At 38.7% G+C, this 15582-nt stretch overlaps 1 protein-coding gene across 8 annotated transcripts in view; it reads right to left on the reverse strand.

Annotated features, from left to right (window-relative positions):
• Nucleotides 1–15582, reverse strand: part of LOC137244361 (homeobox protein 2-like) — a 664619-nt gene that overhangs the window by 526715 nt on the left and 122322 nt on the right. The gene's annotated exons all lie outside the window — the stretch shown is intronic.

Here is a 15582-nt window from a genome sequence, read left to right on the forward strand (position 1 = left end):
TAAGTAGAAGAAAATGAAAAAGTTCTACAAGGCGAAATCAACAGCCCTTGGAATCTTGGCAGGAATACTGTTAGTGGTATTGCATATATAAATAAATTAGCAGTACCCGACAGATGATTTTCTGGATCACCTGGTCCACATTTTGGTGGATATCACGAGAACGCCTTCACATATACATCTAAGGGCCACTCGCTTTTAAAACCCTCATTAATACCTTTAATTTGATATCCATATCGTACAAAAACATACCAGAGTCACCCCTGTCCCACCCTAATGGCGATATCTCGAAAAGGCGTCCACCTATAGAACTAATGCCCCCTCTCTCTTAAAATGCTAGTAACACCTTTCGTTTGATACCCATATCGTACAAACATTCTAGAGTAACCCCTGGCCCACCCTAATGGCGATATCTCGAAAAGGCGTCCACCTATAGACCTAGTGTCCACTCCCTCTTAAAATGCTCAGTAACACCTTTCGTTTGATACCCATATCGTACAAACATTCTAGAGTCACCCCTGGCCCACCCTAATGGCAATATCTCGAAAAGGCGTCCACCTATAGACCTAATGCCCACTCCCTCTTAAAATGCTCAGTAACAGCTTTCGTTTGATACCCATATCGTACAAACATTCTAGAGTCACACCTGGCCCACCCTAATGGCGATATTTCGAAAAGGCGTCCACCTATAGAACTAAGGATTACTCCCTTTTAAAATACTCATTACCACCTTTCATTTGATACCCATATCGTACAAACACATTCTAGAGTTACCCTGGCCCACCCTAATGGCGATATCTCGAAAAGGCGTCCACCTATAGACCTAATGTCCACTCCCTCTTAAAATGCTCAGTAACACCTTTCGTTTGATACCCATATCGTACAAACATTCTAGAGTCACCCCTGGCCCACCCTAATGGCGATATCTCGAAAAGGCGTCCACCTATAGACCTAATGTACACTCCCTCTTAAAATGCTCAGTAACACCTTTCGTTTGATACCCATATCGTACAAACATTCTAGAGTCACCCCTGTCCCACCCTAATGGCGATATCTCGAAAAGGCGTCCACCTATAGACCTAATGCCCACTCCCTCTTAAAATGCTCAGTAAACCTTTCGTTTGATACCCATATCGTACAAACATTCTAGAGTCACACCTGGCCCACCCTAATGGCGATATCTCGAAAAGGCGTCCACCTATAGAACTAAGGATTACTCCCTTTTAAAATACTCATTACCACCTTTCATTTGATACCCATATCGTACAAACACATTCTAGAGTCACCCTGGCCCACCCTAATGGCGATATCTCGAAAAGGCGTCCACCTATAGACCTAATGCCCACTCCCACTTAAAATGCTCAGTAACAACTTTCGTTTGATACCCATACCGTACAAACATTCTAGAGTCACCCTTGGTCCAGCTTTATGGCGACATCTCGAAAAGGCGTCCACCTATAGAACTAAGGATTACTCCCTTTTAAAATACTCATTACCACCTTTCATTTGATACCCATATCGTACAAACACATTCTAGAGTCACCCTGGCCCACCCTAATGGCGATATCTCGAAAAGGCGTCCACCTATAGACCTAATGCCCACTCCCTCTTAAAATGCTCAGTAACACCTTTCGTTTGATACCCATATCGTACAAACATTCTAGAGTCACCCTTGGTCCACCTTTATGGCGATATCTCGAAAAGGCGTCCACCTATAGAACTAAGGATTACTCCCTTTTAAAATACTCCTTACCACCTTTCATTTGATACCCATATCGTACAAACACATTCTAGAGTCACCCCTGGCCCACCCTAATGGCGATATCTCGAAAAGGCGTCCACCTATAGACCTAATGCCCACTCCCTCTTAAAATGCTCAGTAACACCTTTCGTTTGATACCCATATCGTACAAACATTCTAGAGTCACCCCTGGCCCACCCTAATGGCGATATCTCGAAAGGGCGTCCACCTATAGACCTAATGCCCACTCCCTCTTAAAATGCTCAGTGACACCTTTCGTTTGATGCACATATCATACAAACACATTCTAGAGTCACCCCTGGCCCACCCTAATGACGATATCTCGAAAAGGCGTCCACCTATAGACCTCATGCCCACTCCCTCTTAAAATGCTCAGTAACACCTTTCGTTTGATACCCATACCGTACAAACATTCTAGAGTCACCCCTGGCCCACCCTAATGGCGATATCTCGAAAAGGCGTCCACCTATAGACCTAATGCCCACTCCCTCTTAAAATGCTCAGTAACACCTTTCAATTGATTCCCATATCGTACAAACACATTCTAGAGACACCCCTGGTCCACCTTTATGGCGATATCTCGAAACGGCGTCCACCTATGGAACTAAGGATCACTCCTTTTCAAAATACTCATTAACAGCTTTCATTTGATACCCATATCGTACAAACACATTATAGAATCACCCCTGGTCCACCTTAATGGGGACATCTCGAAAAGGCGTCCACCGATAGACCTAAGGCCCACTCCCTCTTAAAATGCTCAGTAACACCTTTCATTTGATACCCATATCGTACAAACAAATTCTAGAGTCAGCCCTGGTCTACCTTTATGGCGATATCCCTAAATGGCGTTCATCCATAGAACTATGGCCTATTCTCTCTTAAAATACTCTTTAATACCTTTCATTTGATACACATGTTATACAACCACATTCCAGGGTTACCCCAGATTGATTTTCCTTATTTTGTCTCCATAGCTCTCAACTGAGTATGTTATGTTCGGTTACACCCGAACTTAGCCTTACTTGTTACTCAATATGTTTCCCCATCATTCCTCCCCTTTAATGATTGAAATATAACACTAAAACTATATATTTCACAAAAAATACTATTTATTTGTCAAACTATTCCTAACTATTGGCGGCCACCGTGGTGTGATGGTAGCGTGCTCCGCCTACCACACCGAATGCCCTGGGTTCACACCCTGGGCAAAGAAACATCAAAATTTTAGAAATAAGGTCTTTCAATTAGAAGGAAGTTTTTCTAAGCGGGGTCGCCCCTCGGCAGTGTTTGGCAAGCACTCCGAGTGTATTTCTGCCATGAAAAGCTCTCAGTGAAAACTCATCTGCCTCGCAGACGCCGTTCGGAGTCGGCATAAAACAAGTAGGTCCCGTCCCGCCAATTTGTAGGAAAAATTAAAAAAAAACAAGTAAGGAAGGCTAAGTTCGGGTGTAACCGAACATAACATACTCAGTTGAGAGCTATGGAGACAAAATAAGGAAAATCAATCTGGGGTAACCCTGGAATGTGGTTGTATAACATGTGTATCAAATGAAAGGTATTAAAGAGTATTTTAAGAGAGAATAGGCCATAGTTCTATGGATGAACGCCATTTAGGGATATCGCCATAAAGGTAGACCAGGGCTGACTCTAGAATTTGTTTGTACGATATGGGTATCAAATGAAAGGTGTTACTGAGCATTTTAAGAGGGAGTGGGCCTTAGGTCTATCGGTGGACGCCTTTTCGAGATGTCCCCATTAAGGTGGACCAGGGGTGATTCTATAATGTGTTTGTACGATATGGGTATCAAATGAAAGCTGTTAATGAGTATTTTGAAAAGGAGTGATCCTTAGTTCCATAGGTGGACGCCGTTTCGAGATATCGCCATAAAGGTGGACCAGGGGTGTCTCTAGAATGTGTTTGTACGATATGGGAATCAAATGAAAGGTGTTACTGAGCATTTTAAGAGGGAGTGGGCATTAGGTCTATAGGTGGACGCCTTTTCGAGATATCGCCATTAGGGTGGGCCAGGGGTGACTCTAGAATGTTTGTACGGTATGGGTATCAAACGAAAGGTGTTACTGAGCATTTTAAGAGGGAGTGGGCATGAGGTCTATAGGTGGACGCCTTTTCGAGATATCGTCATTAGGGTGGGCCAGGGGTGACTCTAGAATGTGTTTGTACGATATGTGCATCAAACGAAAGGTGTTACTGAGCATTTTAAGAGGGAGTGGGCATTAGGTCTATAGGTGGACGCCCTTTCGAGATATCGCCATTAGGGTGGGCCAGGGGTGACTCTAGAATGTTTGTACGATATGGGTATCAAACGAAAGGTGTTACTGAGCATTTTAAGAGGGAGTGGGCATTAGGTCTATAGGTGGACGCCTTTTCGAGATATCGCCATTAGGGTGGGCCAGGGGTGACTCTAGAATGTGTTTATACGATATGGGTATCAAATGAAAGGTGGTAAGGAGTATTTTAAAAGGGAGTAATCCTTAGTTCTATAGGTGGACGCCTTTTCGAGATATCGCCATAAAGGTGGACCAAGGGTGACTCTAGAATGTTTGTACGATATGGGTATCAAACGAAAGGTGTTACTGAGCATTTTAAGAGGGAGTGGGCATTAGGTCTATAGGTGGACGCCTTTTCGAGATATCGCCATTAGGGTGGGCCAGGGTGACTCTAGAATGTGTTTGTACGATATGGGTATCAAATGAAAGGTGGTAATGAGTATTTTAAAAGGGAGTAATCCTTAGTTCTATAGGTGGACGCCTTTTCGAGATGTCGCCATAAAGCTGGACCAAGGGTGCCTCTAGAATGTTTGTACGGTATGGGTATCAAACGAAAGTTGTTACTGAGCATTTTAAGAGGGAGTGGGCATTAGGTCTATAGGTGGACGCCTTTTCGAGATATCGCCATTAGGGTGGGCCAGGGTGACTCTAGAATGTGTTTGTACGATATGGGTATCAAATGAAAGGTGGTAATGAGTATTTTAAAATGGAGTAATCCTTAGTTCTATAGGTGGACGCCTTTTCGAGATATCGCCATTAGGGTGGGCCAGGTGTGACTCTAGAATGTTTGTACGATATGGGTATCAAACGAAAGGTGTTACTGAGCATTTTAAGAGGGAGTGGGCATTAGGTCTATAGGTGGACGCCTAGAGATAGAGATATCGCCATTAGGGTGGGACAGGGGTGACTCTAGAATGTTTGTACGATATGGGTATCAAACGAAAGGTGTTACTGAGCATTTTAAGAGGGAGTGTACATTAGGTCTATAGGTGGACGCCTTTTCGAGATATCGCCATTAGGGTGGGCCAGGGGTGACTCTAGAATGTTTGTACGATATGGGTATCAAACGAAAGGTGTTACTGAGCATTTTAAGAGGGAATGGACATTAGGTCTATAGGTGGACGCCTTTTCGAGATATCGCCATTAGGGTGGGCCAGGGTAACTCTAGAATGTGTTTGTACGATATGGGTATCAAATGAAAGGTGGTAATGAGTATTTTAAAAGGGAGTAATCCTTAGTTCTATAGGTGGACGCCTTTTCGAAATATCGCCATTAGGGTGGGCCAGGTGTGACTCTAGAATGTTTGTACGATATGGGTATCAAACGAAAGCTGTTACTGAGCATTTTAAGAGGGAGTGGGCACTAGGTCTATAGGTGGACGCCTTTTCGAGATATTGCCATTAGGGTGGGCCAGGGGTGACTCTAGAATGTTTGTACGATATGGGTATCAAACGAAAGGTGTTACTGAGCATTTTAAGAGGGAGTGGACACTAGGTCTATAGGTGGACGCCTTTTCGAGATATCGCCATTAGGGTGGGCCAGGGGTTACTCTAGAATGTTTGTACGATATGGGTATCAAACGAAAGGTGTTACTAGCATTTTAAGAGAGAGGGGGCATTAGTTCTATAGGTGGACGCCTTTTCGAGATATCGCCATTAGGGTGGGACAGGGGTGACTCTGGTATGTTTTTGTACGATATGGATATCAAATTAAAGGTATTAATGAGGGTTTTAAAAGCGAGTGGCCCTTAGATGTATATGTGAAGGCGTTCTCGTGATATCCACCAAAATGTGGACCAGGTGATCCAGAAAATCATCTGTCGGGTACTGCTAATTTATTTATATATGCAATACCACTAACAGTATTCCTGCCAAGATTCCAAGGGCTGTTGATTTCGCCTTGTAGAACTTTTTCATTTTCTTCTACTTAATATGGTAGGTGTCACACCCATTTTACAAAGATTTTTCCAAAGTTATATTTTGCGTCAACAAACCAATCCAGTTACCATGTTTCATCCCTTTTTTCGTATTTGGTATAGAATTATGGCATTTTTTTCATTTTTCGTAATTTTCGATATCGATAAAGTGGGCGTGGTTATGGTCAGATTTCGCCCATTTTTTATACCAAGAAAGAGTGAGCTCAGGTAAGTACGTGGGCTAAGTTTAGTAAAGATATATCGGATTTTGCTCAAGTTATTGTGTTAATGGCCGAGCGGAAGGACAGACGGTGGACTGTGTATAAAAACTGGGCGTGGCTTCCACCAATTTCGCCCATTTTCACAGAGAACAGTTACCGTCATAGAATCTATGCTCCTACCAAATTTGAGAAGGATTGGTAAATTTTTGTTCGACTTATGGCAATAAAAGTATTCTAGACATACTAAATGAAAATGGACGGAGCCACGCCCATTTTGAAATTTTCTTTTATTTTTGTATTTTGTTGCATCATATCATTACTGGAGTTGAATTTTGACTTAATTTACTTATATACAGTAAAGATATTAAATTTTTTGTTAAAATTTTAATTTAAAAAAATTTTTTTTTAAAAAGGGGGCGTGTTCTTAATCCAATTTTGCTAATTTTTATTTAGCACATATAGAGTAATAGTAGTAACGTTCCTGCCAAATTTCATCATGATATCTTCAACGACTGCCAAATTACAGCTTGCAAAACTTTTAAATTACCTTCTTGTAAAAGTGGGCGGGGCCACGCCCATTGTCCAAAATCTTACTAATTTTCTATTCTGCGTCATAACGTCAACCCATCTACCAAGTTTCGTCGCTTTATCTGTCTTTTGTAATGAGTTATCGCACTTTTTCGGTTTTTCGAAATTTTCGATATCGAAAAAGTGGGCGTGGTTATAGTCCGATATCGTTCATTTTAAATAGCGATCTGAGATGAGTGCTCAGGAACCTACATACCAAATTTCATCAAGATACCTCAAAATTTACTCAAGTTATCGTGTTAACGGACGGACGGACGGACGGACGGACGGACGGACATGGCTCAATCAAATTTTTTTTCGATCCTGATTATTTTGATATATGGAAGTCTATATCTATCTCGATTCCTTTATATATGTACAACCAACCGTTATCCAATCAAACTTAATATACTCTGTGAGCTCTGCTCAACTGAGTATAAAAAGAGCACAACGTAAATTGGAAGGGAACCTCGGCCTAACATATCTTCGGAAGTTATCGCTCCTTACATTTATTTATTTATTTATTTATTTTGTTTCTAACGGTTCTGATATGGACTCTTTTGCCGGATGGTGCGCAGACAATAACTTATTTTTAAATTCAAACAAATGCTGTATTGTGTCTTATTCCATAAGGACAACTGCTACATACTTTATCTACAAACTAAATGCTAAATCTCTTAATCGTTGTCAAGAGAGTAAAGACTTGGGTGTAATTTTTGACGCCAAACTCTCTGTTTCTAGTCACATTGATTTCGTTGCTTCAAAATTTGTTGCAATGGTTGGGTTCAGTAGACGAAATACCAGTGACTTTAAGGACCCTGTGACGTTGAAGGCACTTTATATATCCTTGGTCAGAAGTGTTATTGAATATTGCTCAATAATATGGAATCCTTTCTATAAATCTAACTCCTATAAAATGGAGAAAGTTCAAAAATGTTTACAAAAATTGCTTTACGTGTGCTTCACTTGCCAGACGACCTCCAATCATGTACCAGCAGGCACAAATTGCTTGGTCTTCAGGCTTTGCATTACAGAAGAACTTTTATCTCACTCATGCTTGCCTATAATGTAATAAACTTTAGCACGAATTGCTCTGATTTATCTACTTTATTCATTCCATATATTCCACTGCGTGATCTTCGGCATAATAGATTATTTATCGAAATAACTCATAAAACGAATTATGCTATGAATGAACGTATAACTAGGACTATACATCTAGCAAATCGATTCAGTAGTGTTTTTAATTTTAATACCAGCTTATATAAGTTTAAGCTTGAATTGTTTTCTATTTTTAACTAGTCTGTAAGAAAGCATGTAGTTATCGACATGTAAGAATTGAAGTAGATTATAGTCAGCGCAAAGCATTTATCATACACCAAAGACATGTCTCAATTGGGTAAATCCAATCTGAAGGGGTTGTGTTCGCAAACTTCTCAAGGGGTTGCCAGCACAATATATAGCTTCTCCAACCCAATTGTCAACTCACCTAACCGTGGCGAATCCTGTTTCATTGACAGCCGAGACTCTGGCGACCCCAAGTTCCCCATGGAACTAGGGGGTGGGGAGGGTGGGATGGACTGGAAGGTTTAATGTGGTCATATCAATCGTTCCCTAAATGGTCGAGCTAGTAGTACTTTAATAGTGTTTTGTTACCGGAACGTACCGGATCTATATCCGGCAAAGGGCCATCAACATCGGTAACACTCCCCACAGCCTTCGGGGAGTGCCTTTATCATTAATACAACAAAAACAAAGGATGTACTTTTAGACTGAATAAATTAAATAAATAAATAAAATGCGCGCACAAAAAAATGACTAGTAATTCAGACTGATATTATTGACAGGTTGAGTTAGCACATTTTTTTTAAAAGCTGACGATTTAGCACATTTACACATCATTGCCCACAGCACGTAAAAATGAAAAATTAAAATATTTTTTTTTGTGATCGATGTATTTTGAATTCAGTTTCAAAACTGCATTAAAATAAAATTTTTCAAAAAAATTGATTTAGCACATTTTCAGATTAAGCTAACGATATGATTTATTAATTATGAGTGCTCCAAGTATAGTAGGGGGACTCATGTAACCGTATAAATGCCTTATAAAGTGTGTAAACGTATAAATTTATATAGTTTACGCACGAGCTGTCAAATTTTGTATGAAAAATTATTTACACAATTTGTATAAATTTACGCGCACATTTCATTGTGTAAACGCGGTAAACTCAAAGGAATGCAACCTTGCAGACATTACAGCCGGCATTTTCATCAGAAATCTCCAACATCAGCAAGTAAAGGCGTTTTAGTTTTGATTTTTCACTTAATCTTGGTATTTTTTAATTTGTATAACAATCAAAAAATTTTTTTTGGCAATAATACAGCTGAAAAACAATCAAGTTTATCAAGAGTATTACTAGGTACGTTCATATAACAGCGTGTGTAAATGGATATAATTTTACACCTTATAAGTTTATATGCTATCATGAGTCCCCCTAGTAAGTATTGAAAAGCCATAATGTATGCATGCAAATATGGACTAAAATTCATAATATTAAAAAATATATTGGTAATAGCACAAAATTTATATACTAGGACCTTCGATAGCATTTTGGAAGTTTTAAGAACCACTTAGTGCCGAGAATAAAAACAAAATCAGCTATTTATTTTCTATAAATATTTTTCTTTTCTGTTGCTTGCTGCCTGGCGGAAAGGTTAAGATACATCGAAACGGTGTTTAGACTCGCTGTCTAGAAACTGTTTTTGCAATATCTATATAAAATGATTATAGAAACTAAGCACATTTAGTACTATGACTTAGGCATGAGGATATATATTTGACTTCATTCAAAAGTTAAAATTATTGGTGGACATCCTGTTTTTTTTTTATTTCACCAACTGCAAAAAGGTCTGTGCTTTTTTGTGTACAGCTAAATAATATTCTCTTTCCATAAAAAATCATAGATAAACTTACCTGCGTTCTTTAAATACAAACTGTAGCGCTCATGCCAAATATACCCTACAGGGCCATTCGAGTGTCGAATTGTTTTCTACATTAGGTGATATGGCCACAATAGAATAACTATTGGAGGTGTTACAATAAATACCTATGTACATACTTTTTGCATAAACCATAGCGGGATAATCAGGCGATTTTTTTGAGAACAAAGGAAAACAAATTTTTTTCTTCAAGTACTTGTGCACGTTTCCGTCGGTCAATTGAGTTTAGAATAAAATATTAAAAATTTTTTTTTATACTTCCTTCGTACACTTTAATTAGTTAGCAGTTAATTGACATGTTCGAAAACACCCAATTCGTAAAACCGTACTTTATAATTTATCTGATGCGTTAATTCGTTAATCCTAATAAACTAATAACTAATTCGTAATAACCTAATTCACCCAGTCGTAATTCATTTTCTTATAGTTAATTCGCTCATGCCTAATTCGAAAATACCGGAGTTATTTATTAGTTCCTTACCTTATTTACTTACCTTATTTATTAATGCCTGATATATATGTACTTAGTCCAATAATACCTAGTGCATATGTACTTAATTCATGAATACCGACTTTATACTTAATGAATAAATATCTAATTCATGTTTACCTAATGCGAGAATACTTAATTAAACTTACGGAATTCATTTAAATCTTATTTATACTCACGTAATTCGAGAATACTTAATTTATATTTAATTAGTTCGTGAATTTCTAATTAATGGTTACGTTAGTAATAAATACCTAATTCATACTTATTTAATTCAGGAATATCTAATTCATACTTACTAGTAGTATGTAAATGGCGGTTCCAGACCAAAATGAGAAAGGAACAAGTAAGGAAGGTTAAGCTCGGGTGTAACCGAACATTACATACTCAGTTGAGAGCTATGGTGACAACATAAGGGAAAATAACCATGTAGGAAAATGAACCGAGGGTAATCCTGGAATGTGTTTGTATGACATGTGAATCAAATGAAATGTATTAAAGAGTATTTTATGAGGGAGTGGGCCATAGTTCTATAGGTGGACGCCATTTAGGGATATCGCCATAAAGGTGGATCAGGGTTGACTCTAGAATTTGTTTGTACGATATGGGTATCAAATGAAAGATGTTAATGAGTATTTTAAAAGGAAGGGATCCTTAGTTCCATAGGTAGACGCTGTTTCGAGATATCGCCATAAAGGTGGACCAGGGGTGACCCTAGAATTTGTTTGTACGATAAGTGTATCAAATGAAAGGGGTTGATGACCATTTTAAAAGGGAGTGGGCCTTAGTTCTATAGGTGGACACCTTTTCGAGATATCGCCATAAAGGTGGACCGGGGGTGACTCTAGAATGCGTTTGTACAATATGGGTATCAAATTAAAGGTATTAATGGGGGTTTTAAAAGGGAGTGGTGGTAGTTGTATAGGTGGTCGCCTTTTCGAGATATCGGCATAATGGTGGACCAGGGGTGACTTTAGAATGCGTTTTTACAATATGGGTATCAAACGAAAGGTGTTAATGAGTATTTTAAAAGGGAGTGGGCCTTAGTTCTATAGGTGGACGCCTTTTCGAGATATCGCCATAAAGGTGGACCGGGGGTGACTCTAGAATGCGTTTGTACAATATGGGTATCAAATTAAAGGTATTAATGAGGGTTTTAAAATGGAGTGGTGGTAGTTGTATAGGTGGTCGCCTTTTCAAGATATCGGCATAAAGGTGGACCAGGGGTGACCTTAGAATGCGTTTGTACAATATGGGTATTAAACGAAAGGTGTTAATGAGTATTTTAAAAGGGCGTGGGGCTTAGTTCTATAGATGGACGCCTTTTCGAGATATCGCCATATAGGTGGACCAGGGGTGACTCTAGAATGTGTTTGTACGATATGGGTATCAAATTAAAGGTATTAATGAGGGTTTTAAAAGGGAGTGGTGGTAGTTGTATAGGTGGTCGCCTTTTCGAGATATCGGCATAAAGGTGGACCAGGGGTGACTTTAGAATGCGTTTGTACAATATGGCTATTAAACGAAAGGTGTTAATGAGTATTTTAAAAGGGCGTGGGGCTTAGTTCTATAGATGGACGCCTTTTCGAGATATCGCTATATAGGTGGACCAGGGGTGACTCTAGAATGTGTTTGTACGATATGTGTATCAAATTAAAGGTATTAATGAGGGTTTTAAAAGGGAGTGGTGGTAGTTGTATAAGTGGTCGCCTTTTCGAGATATCGGCATAAAGGTGGACCAGGGGAGACTCTAGAATTTGTTTGTACAATATGGGTATCAAACGAAAGGTGTTAATGAGTATTTTAAAAGGGAGTGGGCCTTAGTTCTATAGGTGGACGCCTTTTCGAGATATCGCCATAAAGGTGGACCATGGGTGACTCTAGAATGTGTTTGTACGATATGGGTATCAAATTAAAGGTATTAATGAGGGTTTTAAAAGGGAGTAGTAGTAGTTGTAAAGGTGGTCGCCTTTTCGAGATATCGGCATAAAGGTGGACCAGGAGTGACCTTAGAATTTGTTTGTACGATATGGGTTTCAAATGAAAGGGGTTAATGGGCATTTTAAAAGGAGTGGGACTTAGTTCTATAGGTTGACGCCTTTTCGAGATATCGCCATAGGGGTGGACCAGGGGTGACCCTAGAATTTGTTTGTACGATATGGGTATCAATTAAAGGTATTAATGAGAGTTTAAAAGGGAGTGGTGGTAGTTGTATAGGTGTTCGCCTTTTTGAGATATCGGCATAAAGGTGGACCAGGTGTGATTCTAGAATGCGTTTGTACAATGTGGGTATCAAACGAAAGGTGTTAATGAGTATTTCAAAAGGGCGTGGGGCTTAGTTCTATAGGTTGACGCCTTTTCGAGATATCGCCATAAAGGTGGACCCGGGGTGACTCCCGAATGTGTTTGTACGATATCGGTATCAAACTTAAGGTATTAATTAGGGTTTTAAAAGGGAGTGGTAGTAGTTGTATAGGTGGTCGCCTTTTCGAGATATCGCCATAAAGGTGGACCAGGTGTGACTCTAGACTTTGTTTGTACGATATGGGTATCAAATGAAAGGTGTTAATAAGTCTTTTTAAAAGGGAGTGGGCCTTAGTTCTATAGGTGGTCGCCTTTTCGAGATATCGCCATAAAGGTGGACCAGGGGTGACTCTAGAATATGTTTGTACGATATGGGTATCAAATGAGAGGTGTTAATGAGTATTTTAAAAGGGCGTGGGGCTTAGTTCTATAGGTGGACGCCTTTTCGATATATCGCCATAAAGGTGGACCAGGGGTGACTCTAGAATGTGTTTGTACGATATGGGTATCAAATTAAAGGTATTAATGAGGCTTTTATAAGGGAGTGGTGGTAGTTGTATATGTGAAGGCGATTTCCAGATATCGACCAAAATGTGGACCAGGGTGGCCCAGAACATTTATATATATAATACCACGAACAGTATTCCTGCCAAGATTTCAAGGGTTTTTTATTTCGCCCTGCAGAACTTTTTCATTTCATTATACTTAATATGATAGGTGTCACACCCATTTTACAAAGTTTTTTTTCTAAAGTTATATTTTGCGTCAATAAACCAATCCAAATACCATGTTTCATCCCTTTTTTCGTATTTGGTATAGAATTATGGCATTTTTTTCGTTTTTGGTAATTTTCGATATCGAAAAAGTGGGCGTGGTCATAGTCGGATTTCGGCTATATTTTATGCCAATACAAAGTGAGTTCAGATAAGTACGTGAACTGAGTTTAGTAAAGATATATCGATTTTTGCTCAAGTTATCGTGTTAACGACCGAGCGGAAGGACAGACGGTCGACTGTGTATAAAAACTGGGCGTGGCTTCAACCGATTTCACAGAAATAAGTTATAGTCCCAGAATCTAAGCCCCTACCAAATTTCACAAGGATTGGTAAATTTTTGTTCGACTTATGGCATTAAAAGTATCCTAGACAAATTAAATGAAAAAGGGCGGAGCTACGCCCATTTAGAAATTCTCTTTTATTTTTGCATTTTGTTGCACCATATAATTACTGGAGTTGAATGTTGACATAATTTACTTTTATACTGTAAAGATATTAAATATTTTTTTAAAAGTGGGCGTGGTCGTTCTACGATTTTGCTAATTTTTAAGCTATTGCATAGATTTTATCGCGGGCTTGGAGACTAAATCAAAAAAAACCGTAACGGATATTTGTCAAAAAAGATCCGAAAAGGCTCGAAAAGGTTCGAAAATGTTCGTAAAGGTTCGGTGTTAGCAACAGTCCAAATACATAGAATTGGATCTCTATCATAAGCAGCGGTGGGCACCACTACATTTACACGGTTACCAAATTGAGAATGTGTTAGTAAACACGAACGCGTAGCGAACACGAAAGCAAAATGAATTATTTATTTATAGTGGTGGGATTATTTTCGAATTATATTCGAATAAACGAATAAATTTATTCGTTTCAAATAATCCGAATAATTTTTATTCGGATTTTTTATTCGGATTTTTTATTCGTTTATTCGGATAGTACTATCTGGATACTTCGAATAGTAAAATAAAAGACATTGCGTTTATGTTACGCTCAACGCTTGTGCAGATGAGCATGCACATATATTTATACGTACATATATTTATGTGTGTATAGATGCTTATATGCATATATTTTTGTTTGTTTGGGGTTGCTTTGTTAATATTCATTTATTTAGTTATGTACATATATTTACGTAACCAAAGTTGTGCTTGAGGCTTAAGCTAGAAATAGTTATCGGGGTCGTTTACAACTGTACTGATCACAGAACTTTGTTTATTAGTAAACAGGTGTGGAAATGGTAATATGGTCGGGATTTTTGTTTCCCATATACATACATACATATATACATATGTATGTATGTAAGTTGTATGGAAAATTTTTTTAAGCTATTGCATAGATTTTATCGCGGGCTTGGCGACTAAATCAAAAAAAACCGTAACGGATATTTGTCAAAAAAGATCCGAAAAGGCTCGAAAAGGTTCGTAAAGGTTCGGTGTTAGCAACAGGCCAAATACATAAAATTGGATCTCTATCATAAACAGCGGTGGGCACCACTACATTTACACGGTTACCAAATTGAAAATGTGTTAGTAAACACGAACGCGTAGCGAGCACGAAAGCAAAGTCAATAATTTATGTAGTTTGATTTCAATGCTTGAACGGTGAACACGTGTCACACGCACTCTTTGGTACTCTGTTTTAAGCGCGCGTGCAACACTTCCTCACCGTTCGACCATCGAAATCAAACTAAAAGAGCTGTCGTTGATTTTCACGAAGTAGCCATTGGTGCTATCGCTTATCGTATACATATATGGCCGCTTACAAGCCAACCTAATAAAACCGCACAGCGTTTTTTTTGCGCACGCAAACAACCGGCGTTTTTTGCCCTAACCCAAATAAGCATGCGTTGCGACAATGTAAAGCATGTGTGCAAACGTCAAATCTAAATGTCACGCAGAACAAAAATTGGAAATCGAGATAGGTTTTCACGCAGCAACATTTTTGACAGAAAATGACTTGCGTGCCTTTATATTAGGTTGGCTTGTTAGCAGGTGCTTAGCTCACACCCACCCCGGATCATAAAAGTAAAGTAAAAGTTAAAGTTAAAGTGAATGTTAAAGTTAAAGCGAAAGTTAAAGTTGAAAATAAAGTTAAAGTGAAATTTAAAGTTAAAGTTAAAGTTAAAGTTAAAGTTAAAGTGAATGTTAAAGTTAAAGTTAAAAATAAAGTTAAAGTGAAAGTTAAAGTTAAAGTGAAAGTGAAAGTTAAGGATAAAGTTAAAGTTAAAGTTAAAGTCAAAGTCAAAGTTAAAGTTAAAG

The sequence above is a fragment of the Eurosta solidaginis genome, chromosome 3, assembly GCF_040869045.1.
Source record: "Eurosta solidaginis isolate ZX-2024a chromosome 3, ASM4086904v1, whole genome shotgun sequence".
Lineage (NCBI taxonomy): Eukaryota > Metazoa > Arthropoda > Insecta > Diptera > Tephritidae > Eurosta > Eurosta solidaginis.